The sequence below is a fragment of the Coptis chinensis genome, chromosome 2, assembly GCF_015680905.1.
Source record: "Coptis chinensis isolate HL-2020 chromosome 2, ASM1568090v1, whole genome shotgun sequence".
Taxonomy (NCBI): domain Eukaryota; kingdom Viridiplantae; phylum Streptophyta; class Magnoliopsida; order Ranunculales; family Ranunculaceae; genus Coptis; species Coptis chinensis.
The window spans coordinates 60,067,347-60,077,836 of NC_141457.1; the positions used below are offsets into that span (position 1 = coordinate 60,067,347).

At 38.1% G+C, this 10,490-nt stretch overlaps 1 pseudogene across 1 annotated transcript; it reads left to right on the plus strand.

Moving 5' to 3' along the window:
* The first annotated feature begins 5,002 nt into the window (after positions 1–5,002).
* LOC147516903 (uncharacterized) lies at positions 5,003–9,692 on the plus strand (annotated as a pseudogene). The gene is made up of 11 exons (XR_015213047.1): positions 5,003–5,201; positions 5,351–5,361; positions 5,454–5,583; positions 6,210–6,348; positions 6,423–6,635; positions 6,763–6,899; positions 7,633–7,788; positions 7,897–8,006; positions 8,083–8,180; positions 8,301–8,370; positions 9,405–9,692. The product of XR_015213047.1 is annotated as an uncharacterized LOC147516903 (transcript).
* The last annotated feature ends 798 nt before the right edge of the window (positions 9,693–10,490 follow it).

The window sequence follows — 10,490 nt, forward strand, 5'->3', positions numbered from 1 at the left end:
TAGAGATGAAGCCCTGCAGAATCTCATGACTTACCATGAATCTATGAAGCGCAGTTATGACAAAAAGTTGCACCCACGAGTATTCAAACCAGGCGATTGTACGTACAAGGCAAAGGAGCAACGAAGAACCCAACAGCGGGAAACTCGGTAAAAACTGGGAGGGCCCTTTTATCATTGAAAGGCTCACATCCAAAGGTTCTTATTTTCTCAAGAACTTGACTGGTGATGTTCTGCCAAACCCTGGAACGCGTCGTATTTGTGTTTATTTCACAAGTAAATTACTTATCATTAGTTCCACCAATAAATTTCACATACATTGTACTTTCCTTCTATTTATCATCAATAAATTTCATTTCCTTTGTCGTTTGCGTTTTAATTTCAAATTGGTCACTTAGTTTTACACTTATTAAACCTAGGTGGCGAAGGCCATACTGCACTTCAGTTTCGGCTTGTGTGGTACAGTTAGCCTACGCCTGGTATCGTTGTTCGACAATGCAAACCCAAGAACGATAATGTGTTGTTTTTGGTCTATGTGGGATTGTTTAGATTACATCAATCGTATACCCTTGGTGACGAAGTCTAAGCTACACATATTTAAACCCAATTAATGAGGCACTTCTTGGTTGTCCTTTGGTCTCCACAAGGATCATCTTGCTCTTCAAGTGACTTAGTTGCATTGACATAGTCGCGGCAACGGTAGACCACCTTCTAATATTTTATGAGGATGGACGGATGGTTAGATATTAAACATATCCTACTTATCGACAAAGTTTTTATCTCTCCAGATTTCAAACAAGCTAATTCATGCAAAAATACATGAACCCCAAATCCAAACTACGATATAGATAACTGCTCCTTTAGCGCATCTTGCGCTGCAATATCCCTGGCTAAGTGAGCATTCTCCTCCTTATGGATCTCATAGTGTCGTGTTGCTAACACCTGTAGCTGCATTCATTATAGATATTAATATGTTAACTCGCTTCTTTACTAATAAAATTACAAGTTCAAGTAAATTTGTTTACCCAGTCTAAATCCCGTTGTAGCGTGTCAATCGCTTCGATAATATCATCAGATGGCGGCACAGGAGACAGCACTCAGGGAGCATGATCAGGATTTGGAAATTGCCTATAGGCAGATCGGCAACCACAGGATCCAGATGACACAGAATTTAGTACTTCCCTTCTTGTATCAGATACAACAGGGGTACGATCTCTATGTGACGCAGGATGACCATCGGATCCACGCGACCTATCTGCAACAAATGTCGGTCTCATAACACTAATAGGCACTATATCTAAGGGTAGTCTCGAAGGACCGCCACTCACACGAATCCCAGAATCACTGGAACTAGTGGCAGCCGATCCAAAAGCAGGAACAGTATGGGGTGGTGTTTCTTCCAACTGCACACCCTTCCCTCAATCATTTTTGGGGGCATCTAGTTCCTCCTCTGCTTCTGAGCTAATGACAATAAGGTTCCTCCTTTGTGACGGACCAGGTGTTGTTCTTAACAAGTAGTGCTTAAAGTCAGCTGTTCCTAAGAAATGCACTGCTCGCAAACCTATGAGTTACCTATGGCAAAGTTATTTCCAAGTGGAGTTCCAGCATTATTTTCATAGTTCAAATGGATACTGGACGCAACCCTGGAACTCACACTTTTGGTGTGCCCCCACGAGTAAACCGGTGGCACATACGATACATGACGGGTAGCCAGTCTCCTGCGAGGCCTTCCGTGCATCTCTGGCATTGCCTCCCTTGCCATGTTTGGTACTCATGCGCCACGTACAGGGATAACTACTGAAGGTTGCGATTCCTGGCGCTCTTGGCACCCCCACCAACAACATGACCGGTAGCTACCGGCGTTGGCATTATATCACATATCCATAACACCACCTCATCTGGGTATGACAAATCGTATGCCATAGGCGGTAGGCTGCACAGCACACTCAGATTACCCCATATCTCTTCAGTCAATTCCCCTTCATGAGCACAAATCTCATCTACATCTGATCAGGAATGGTAAATTGGGTTAGATGTCAAACATACATGACTAATTTGAATTCATTTAGAGGCTTAATTTACCTTTAAATGTACACAGAATAAATTCCTCGTAGTCAGGCTGCCTCCAGTTGCTGATTATGTAACACAGTTTGTCCCACCCTTTATGGCTACAGAGAAATCCAATAAACTCCAACCCCCCAACTTGCGATGACTTCCGCAAGCTAATACGGCCCCTGGAAGGAACAGGTTCCGGAACTAAGAGGTAGTATATGGACTCCCAGTTCAAATGCAAATTGTAAGCTTACCGAATCGCTTCAAGACGGGATATGATCATGTAAAATGTTACATACATTTGACTTGGCGAAGCGTCCCACATGGATAGTAAATAGACCAAGAGCTCGTTTAATGGGAAACGCAAACCAAAGAGAAGTTGATAGTAACTAACAATCACTTCACCATGTCTCACTGCATCTGTTAACGTTTTTCTCGTCTCACGCGGTTTTTGGATCCCAATGTAGTCAGGTATGTTGAATCTATTTCAGATATCTTTAGTTGTTAGTCTATTCACCGTACGATCTATTATCAAATTACCTCCTGGCACCCATCGTTGAATTGGTGGTGCATGTGTCGTCCTGCATTAAAACTGCCAATTAATATGTTTCATACGGTTAGTGTATTTAGCCCTTATGTTCTAATTCATCTATTTAGCCCATGACCTTAAACTTCTGTTCCAATTCATTTTATTTCTTAAAGCTAAGCCCACGTTAGAATAGCACTTTCAAAAAGCCCATTATGCTGGCCCGGAAATTTTCAGATTATATGACTTGCGATTGGAACCGTGACCGGCACCAGCGACCGGTTCAGGTGTTTTTCATGTCGGATTAGGCGTTTCCCAGCTGGTTCTGACGGTTTTCTACCGGGTCAAGCGGTATACAAGCCAGTTCCGACGGTTGTCAGGCTGGTACAGGCCTACTTATAACTGGATCCAACGAATTTCATTCATTTTCAAGCCGGGTCAGCTGTTTGCTAGCCGGGTCAGTTCTGTTTCAACATATTTTGGCCATTTTTAGGCCGGGTTAGCATCTTCTATGGCCATATCATTAAATTTGCCACTCATTTTACCCCCTAAAGTACTTAAGCTATGTGTTTTATGTGATCACCTAAAGATCATAAGGTAGATGTGAAATGTTTTACCTAGTTAACATATGGTAACAACTACACAAAGGAAGTAAGTGAAAAATGGAAGCACATTTACATTGTAATGCTTAGGGCATCACCAATGGGACCTTGATATGGCCCTGTATCTTCAAATTTAAGAGAACAATACATAAATGGGCTTCCAATGCAGCCTCTATATTGGCCCCTATAATTACCATCCTTTAAAACTATCTCTATTTCTATCACATTTATAGAGGTCCCGGTCCGTTTCGCGAGATAACACCAAAATGGGTCATAATAATTTCAGTTGAGTGGTACCAGCAAAGTTGGTCAAAATTGCTCATATATTGGGAAATATCCCAGGTTCGAAACCCCACCCGAACAAGTTGTCTGTTTTTTAAACTTTTTGTACCAAATTTAAAAAGAAAAATAAATCACAATGAAATGTTACAAATGGGACTCGAACCCAGAACCTATGGATCTTGGGCTATCTACACTTCCACCATGCCAATTTCACAAGAATTGAAAGTTAATACAAGATTTAAAATTAATTTTAAAGGTTAGCATTGTAGGACACAAAATATAAGGGTCCTCTATGTCCATTCTCTCCTCTATACATATCTTCAAAACGCTGATGTGGCCCTCTATTATGAGGGCCTGCATTGGTGATGCCCTTAGTTCTTCACTTGTCATCTTCTTTTTCTTTTTCTTCTTATCTCATTCTTCACTCCCCACCCACCCAATTATTATCCACATTTTCAACTAAACTCATCAACCCTATTTATTTTTCCCAATTTTTGACTTTAGTCCCTCATTGTAAAGCTTTTTCACTTAAACCCCTCCCATTTTTTTATCACTAGTTACCTACAAAGGTCATTTCTGTTTATACCTTTCAATTTGTTCACTTTTGTTTATTTCGACCATTTTCAAACTTTTTCGCTCATCTCCATTACACATTCCTTATTATTTCATTTTGGTTTTTTCGATACTTTAATTCTTCAACATATCATCTTCATCTTCGTTTGCTCATCTGTTGAATAGAGGACAATGTGTGTACCCTACATCATATTTCCGGTCACTATGGACTGGGTGTGGGAACAGCAGCAGACCAGTCTGGTAGCTGTCAAAAACGCTTTGGATCATCCAGTTCTCTAATCCGTCAAAGTTCACAACAGGTCCAAGGCCTATCCGGGTTGCCTAAGTTCATGGACCCAATACGTCAGGTCCAAGGCCTATCCGGGTTGCCTAAATTCATGGACCCAATACGTCCAGATCACTTTGATCCGGTAACCCAATCTGTTGAGGCCAGAAACCCTTCTGCAATCTGAAAAGATCTTTCACGAATGAAATCTTGGGGAATTATCTTATTTTAGAAGTAGAATCATGTTAGGATTTGTCAAGGAAGGCAATCTCCAAAAATCTACGTAAGCAACCAGAAAGTTGGTGCAGTCTCTATTCCTTAACAGAAAAACCTAATCCCCAACTCCTTGGAGCTTTCGCAAGCGCCACCACTTCGCGAGTGCCGGGCTAACTTTTTGCCCCGACCATAGGAATGCAGTTAGAAATGAGATCATTGTGAATCCAGAAATTCTCGGTATGGAAGTTGGGGAGCTGTCTCGATGTTTAGAACTTCTGAAGGGTTTAAAATGCCGGGTACCGATTGAGGAGAAAATTTTAGAGAAAGGGCATTTCAGAGCTGGCTTTGAAGTGAAACGAAGAGTAGATTGCCTATGCAAGCATGGGATGATTCTTAGAGAAGCTTTTAAGGTAGTGCAGAGAGAGCCGAGGGTGATATTATATGATGTAGAGGATATAGAAAAGAAGATTGAGTTTTTGGAAACATAAGATGGGATTTGGTGTAGGTTGCCTCAACGAAGTTCCAAAGTATTTAGGTGTGAATTTTGATAAACAGATTGTTCTTCGACACAATGTCCTCGAGTATTTGAGGTCGAAAGGTGGACTTGGTTGTGAAGTGGGGCTGCGGGGTATGATAAAGCCTAGCAGGCTTCGATTCTACAACCTTTATGTCAAGCCATATCCAGAGTGTGAGGAGATCTTTGGAAGATTCTCAAAAGACAAAGAACTTAGACCCCGACATCCTGTTGGATTGTGGAAGCTGTTTAAGCCACCAAAGTATCCTGACACCAAAGAGGATATAAGAAATATGAAGTTATTTATGGAGTCTATTTCTTAGTTCCATTGGAGGTTGTTCTTCCACATTTCCATGAAAATATTTAGCTTTTAGAAGCTTAACCCAAAACAAAGCATGCTTACTTATTTTATATTCTTATGCTTAGGTTGCAGAACCACAAGTTGCAAGACTATGTATGGAAGCACAAGAATTCGTTGTTATGGGCAGATGGTTGGAATTGACGTCTCTTCTCCTTACTTCTGCAGACTTGGTATTTTCCAAGGTTTCAGATAAAGGTATAGATTCAGTTATATATCCAGTCAATTTTCTTGTTAAAGTAGTGTCTACTGGATTGAAGTGGGACCTCTTAAGCAACTAAGAGAGTCTAATCTCGTCTTCTGAATTTTGTGGGGTGTATGTCTTCATGAATAATGTGCCTAGTTGCTCCTAATTATAAAGTGCTATGTTTGTTCTCTAGCTTTTCAGTGCACCTTACATTTGCACACCTACAGCTGTAGGTGTAAATTTGCTCTACTTCTGATGAAATGAGATTGTATATAATCTTTTGTATGCACCTTTTAGTTGTAATTTGATGCTACACCAATTTGACAATCCTGAGTAGGTGTGTTTATTTGTCTACTGTCTATTGATTTTGTTTCTGAATTCTTTTCTGAGGCTCACCTGGGAGCGGGTTCAACACTCGCACCTAGGGGTTTTGGGAGCCTCACGTTGTATAGGATCCTGCTAACATACTTTCAATTTTTATGTTGATACGAGCACAGTGAAATTTTATGGCTTATGCATATTGCATTCTGAAGTTATTATTTGGTCATTGAATATATTTTAACAAAACCAAAAGTCTAATAATAAGAAGAACAATTTCTTTTCATATATGGTTGTTTATTACCGCTCTTGGTTGCAGATCTCGAGTGCATTTTCACAATCATTTGCAACCTTGTCACTAAATCAGAAAGTCTGGATGAAGCACTAGAGATGGCAAAGCTCATATCTGCAAAAGTCACCCAACAACCAAATGACAAACCTGTGTTACGCTTGAAGATGTAAATAATAACAATTTCGTTTCAGCTTTTTACTTTTTTTCTTAGTATCTTATGCTTGTGTCTATTTGATCCAGCTTGTTCAACCTATACAATCTTCTAGTGAACCCATACGGCAAGTTCTATGTTTACAGGAAAGCCCTTAGTTTGGCAGTCAACGGTAAAGTCAGTGAACATATTGTGCCTTCGTTCAAGAAGATTGATAGCTTCTTGAGAGAATGGAATGTCAGGACCCTTGATCAGAGAGAGCGCTTTCTTACTATCTCTAACATTTTGAAGGAAAATAGAAGGTAATCATCAAAGTTTTACTTTTGTCCTCTGATAATTAGCTCTGGTAGAGCTTCTTGTAAATCAAATAGAAAGAAATGAATTGAGTCGTATTGAAAGAACTGAATTGAGTCATGTTTGTAATCTCAGCTCGGCAAAGGATTCGTTCTACTTCTTGACCAAGTACTTGGCAACTTTTTCGGGTGAAGATGTACATGCCATTGGTGAAGCCAAAGAGGAAGCTGTGTCTTATTGTAGAGTTTGTAAAGGCACCTGATGTGTTTCAGGTATCTATTCCATGATACTTATTCCCAATGCTTTTTCCTTTTTAATGAAATATCCACTTTAAGTCAATCAAATGATGTACAATGTAGAATGAAATGTGTGGATTGCTCACACTGAAATGTTAGCCTGATTAAGGCAAATCACGACTATGATATTGGTGTCAAGGGCATAGTATTACATGACAACTCATAAGTCATAACTTTATATTATATTATGATTTGTTGTCATGGACAAAGTTTGTTTGTTTTTTTTTCATGTCAATAAAATTCAATTCCATTCATTATCTATAGAACCCACTCCCCGGAAGCTTGGACACCAACTAGCCCCGATTGAACTAGACTTCTTTGACCTCTTCTACAATCTTGTGTATTTCTTTATCCTTATGCTAAAAAATTCTCAAGTTTTCTCCTTCTAGAAACTCCATACAATAGCACTAGGGATAAAGTTAATTGGTATTTCCAGTTTCACGAATGAAGTTTTTGATGCACTGTCATGTGGCTCTAGAATGTTTGTGTCGTTTATATTATTATTTCCTTGATGCTCAGTCACAAGCGAGTCATGTCTTCAATTTTGTGGCATGATACTGATCAGGGAGTCTGTTGGTGTGTGGGTACTTATATACTCCTCTTTTTTTATGTTCTTATGCTTTTTTTTTTGTATCCTTATTCCTTGATTTAGTACTGTGGAATGTGGTTGTTCATGTTGGTTCTTCTTTACTCAGCTGTTTTCTTGCAGTGTGATTTGCTAGAAAAGCCCGCTGTAAGCCAATTGGAGAAGGATGGAAAATATTCATTGGTTTATCAGCTTTTGAAGATCTTTTTGACACAGAGGCTCGACTCTTACTTGAATTTCCAGGCTGCTAATTCTATTCTTCCTTGCTGAAAACCTATGGTAATATTTTATTTGATAGAAAGTTTTGGGAAGAAAGGCTGAATCTTCCTTTTCTTTCTATTACATATGTTTCTTTTTGTGACCAATCTAAGTACTTGTATGTAATAGGTATTGTTCATGATGATTGTATAACAAAGATGAGATTGATGTCATTGGCTGATCTTGGCTCCAATGACTCTGGTGAGATTCCATATTCTGTCATCAGGGATGAATTAAAGGCGAGCTTGTTTGACTTGATCTCTTTTTGTGCTTGCCTTTAACCTTCATTACTTACGACGGGCTTAAATTTACCAGTTAGCTGATGATGAGGTAGAACAGTGGGTTGTCAAGGCAATAACTGCAAAGATTTTTGACTGTAAGATGGACCAGATGAATGAGATTGTGATTGTTAGGTGAGCTGTCCTTGATTGTACTCTTCCCGTCTGGTTTACTTGTGATTATATGTGGAACGGAAATAATTATTTTTTCAGTGCAATGCAATTAACTTACCTCCTTGTTGATGATTGTTGTAGCCGTTGTACAGAGCGTGTGTTTGGAATGAACCAGTGGCAAAATCTTAAATCAAAGCTAACTACTTGGAGGGTAAGAAATTTTTGTTCTCTGTATGTTATTATGTGAAAGAGTTCAGTGTCTGGCCGTAGAACTATAGAGTTTACTGTTTGACCTTAGAGACAACTAGTTCTGATTTCACAGTTGAAACAGGGCAAGTTAAGTTTGATATAAAAGTGCAAGTACGAAAGAAATAGAACAGACTAATAAACATTCAGTGCATACATCTATGACGAGTACTGTGACCCAGATAGTTCCCATCCCTTTTCAAAATTGGCAGCTCAGTCATTCAGTTTTCTCTTTTTATTAGAGAAAAGATTAAAAAGAAAAACAAAGAAATAGAGTGGGGATTCGTTTTCGTCTTCTCTGCATCACCATTAGAGTTTGGTCTCTTCATTAGCAAATAAAGACAGAGTTCATTATAAAAGAAGTGATGAAGAAAGAAATTATTTTGTCACCATAATGAAAACCCAAAATAGAGTTTATGATTTACCTATTAATGATTTATCTCTGATTTGTATATATAACTCGAAGACAAACTTGGAATGGGAATCCCAAAATTCTCAAAATCACTTATTTTTGTTTTTAATTCACCCACCAACAATTTGTCGTGAACTGAACACAAACAAAACACAGACCCAATCAAACAATCATTAGAAACACAAAGTAAATGTTGGAAAAAAAGACGTAAAGAGATAGCAGCATAAACGCTTCTTTTATTCATGACGGATTGGCAGAGCACTTAAGGGGTACGTTGGTGTTGGGGAAGAAAGGAAATCCTTTGTGTTTCCGCTGTATTTTCGGTTCAATGCTACATGGCAAGGATTTATTGGGCTGGGATCGGATCACTGTGGATGTGTAGACAGCAATTCCTGGAAATTATTCCTGTGTCATAAAATTCACTTGCCAATTACATGAACTTGTCAACTATAAGAAGGCCTTATTTTCACAGCAAATCCGTTTTGAAAATTAGTACTGTTGTTGTTTATACATTTTTTCACGTGTTTTCTAGCAGATGGATACTTGTGTATTATTAGCGCTTTAATGTTTGAAACATACGTTTTCAGGGCAATATTGCAAATGTCAGGAGCACCATCGAAGCGAACAAGGTAGCTGAAGATGATTCCCATGGAATGCAAGGCTTAACAGTCCGATGAACGATTATGGAGTATGAGGCTTGACTCTATCAGTCTATCATTTGAGTCAGAATGAGGGTTTAGACTGGTTGTAACTTTTGGCTGCAATTTGAGAATGAACTAAGAATTACATTGAAGTTTTGGCTGAGATAAATTACTTGATGTTTCGAATGTTTGGGGAAAACCCTTACATATATATGTTTTTCTCTATTTGGGATCTATCATTTTTATGCATTCTTCAAAAGAAAACCTGTCATTTTTCTGGACGTTTGATAATTAATTTTACCAATTTCACTAGTAATTATAATCAGACCGATTTGTATTTGGGGGAAACACAAATTTAGGCCTAATCACTCAAATTGGAAATATTTATGGCTCAGGTAAGATATATTTACGGTTTTAGGACAAATCAACTGGTCGGTGTAAGCAATTACGGTTCCAGGACAAATTTTTCTATTTTTGTTATATTTAATTCCAATAATAACCTTCTTCTCTTATACATAATAGAATTATAAAATTTCTAAAGTAAACCCAATTTTCATACACAATTTCTGCCATTTCATTTTTCTCGATCAATTCGGCCCCCACTTCTCTCCATCAATCGTTGTTCATCTAGGTTCATTTTTGTTTTCCTCATTTTTCTATTTCATCTCATCTTCTTTTTCTTTTTCTTTTATTGTTTTGAATTGTATATTTTCCATATGTAAGTATTAATGTATTCTTCAATTTGAGACAATGTGTACAGATTGTATTCTTCAATCTGTAATACATTTTTATTTAGATTTAGTGTTATTCATAGTTAATTCATTGTTTGTTTTGATTTTTTATGGTGTTGTGTCATTTGTTTTTTATTGCTTATAGCATGCAAAACATGTCTTTGTATGAAAATTTAATGAGTTTACTTTTAATTAATATAATTTTTTTTTTCTTGCAGTGATAAGGATTTTTCAGTACTAGTAGTGTTTTGCTATGACCGTGATAGTTTCACTTTTCGTATCGGAATAGATTCAACAATTT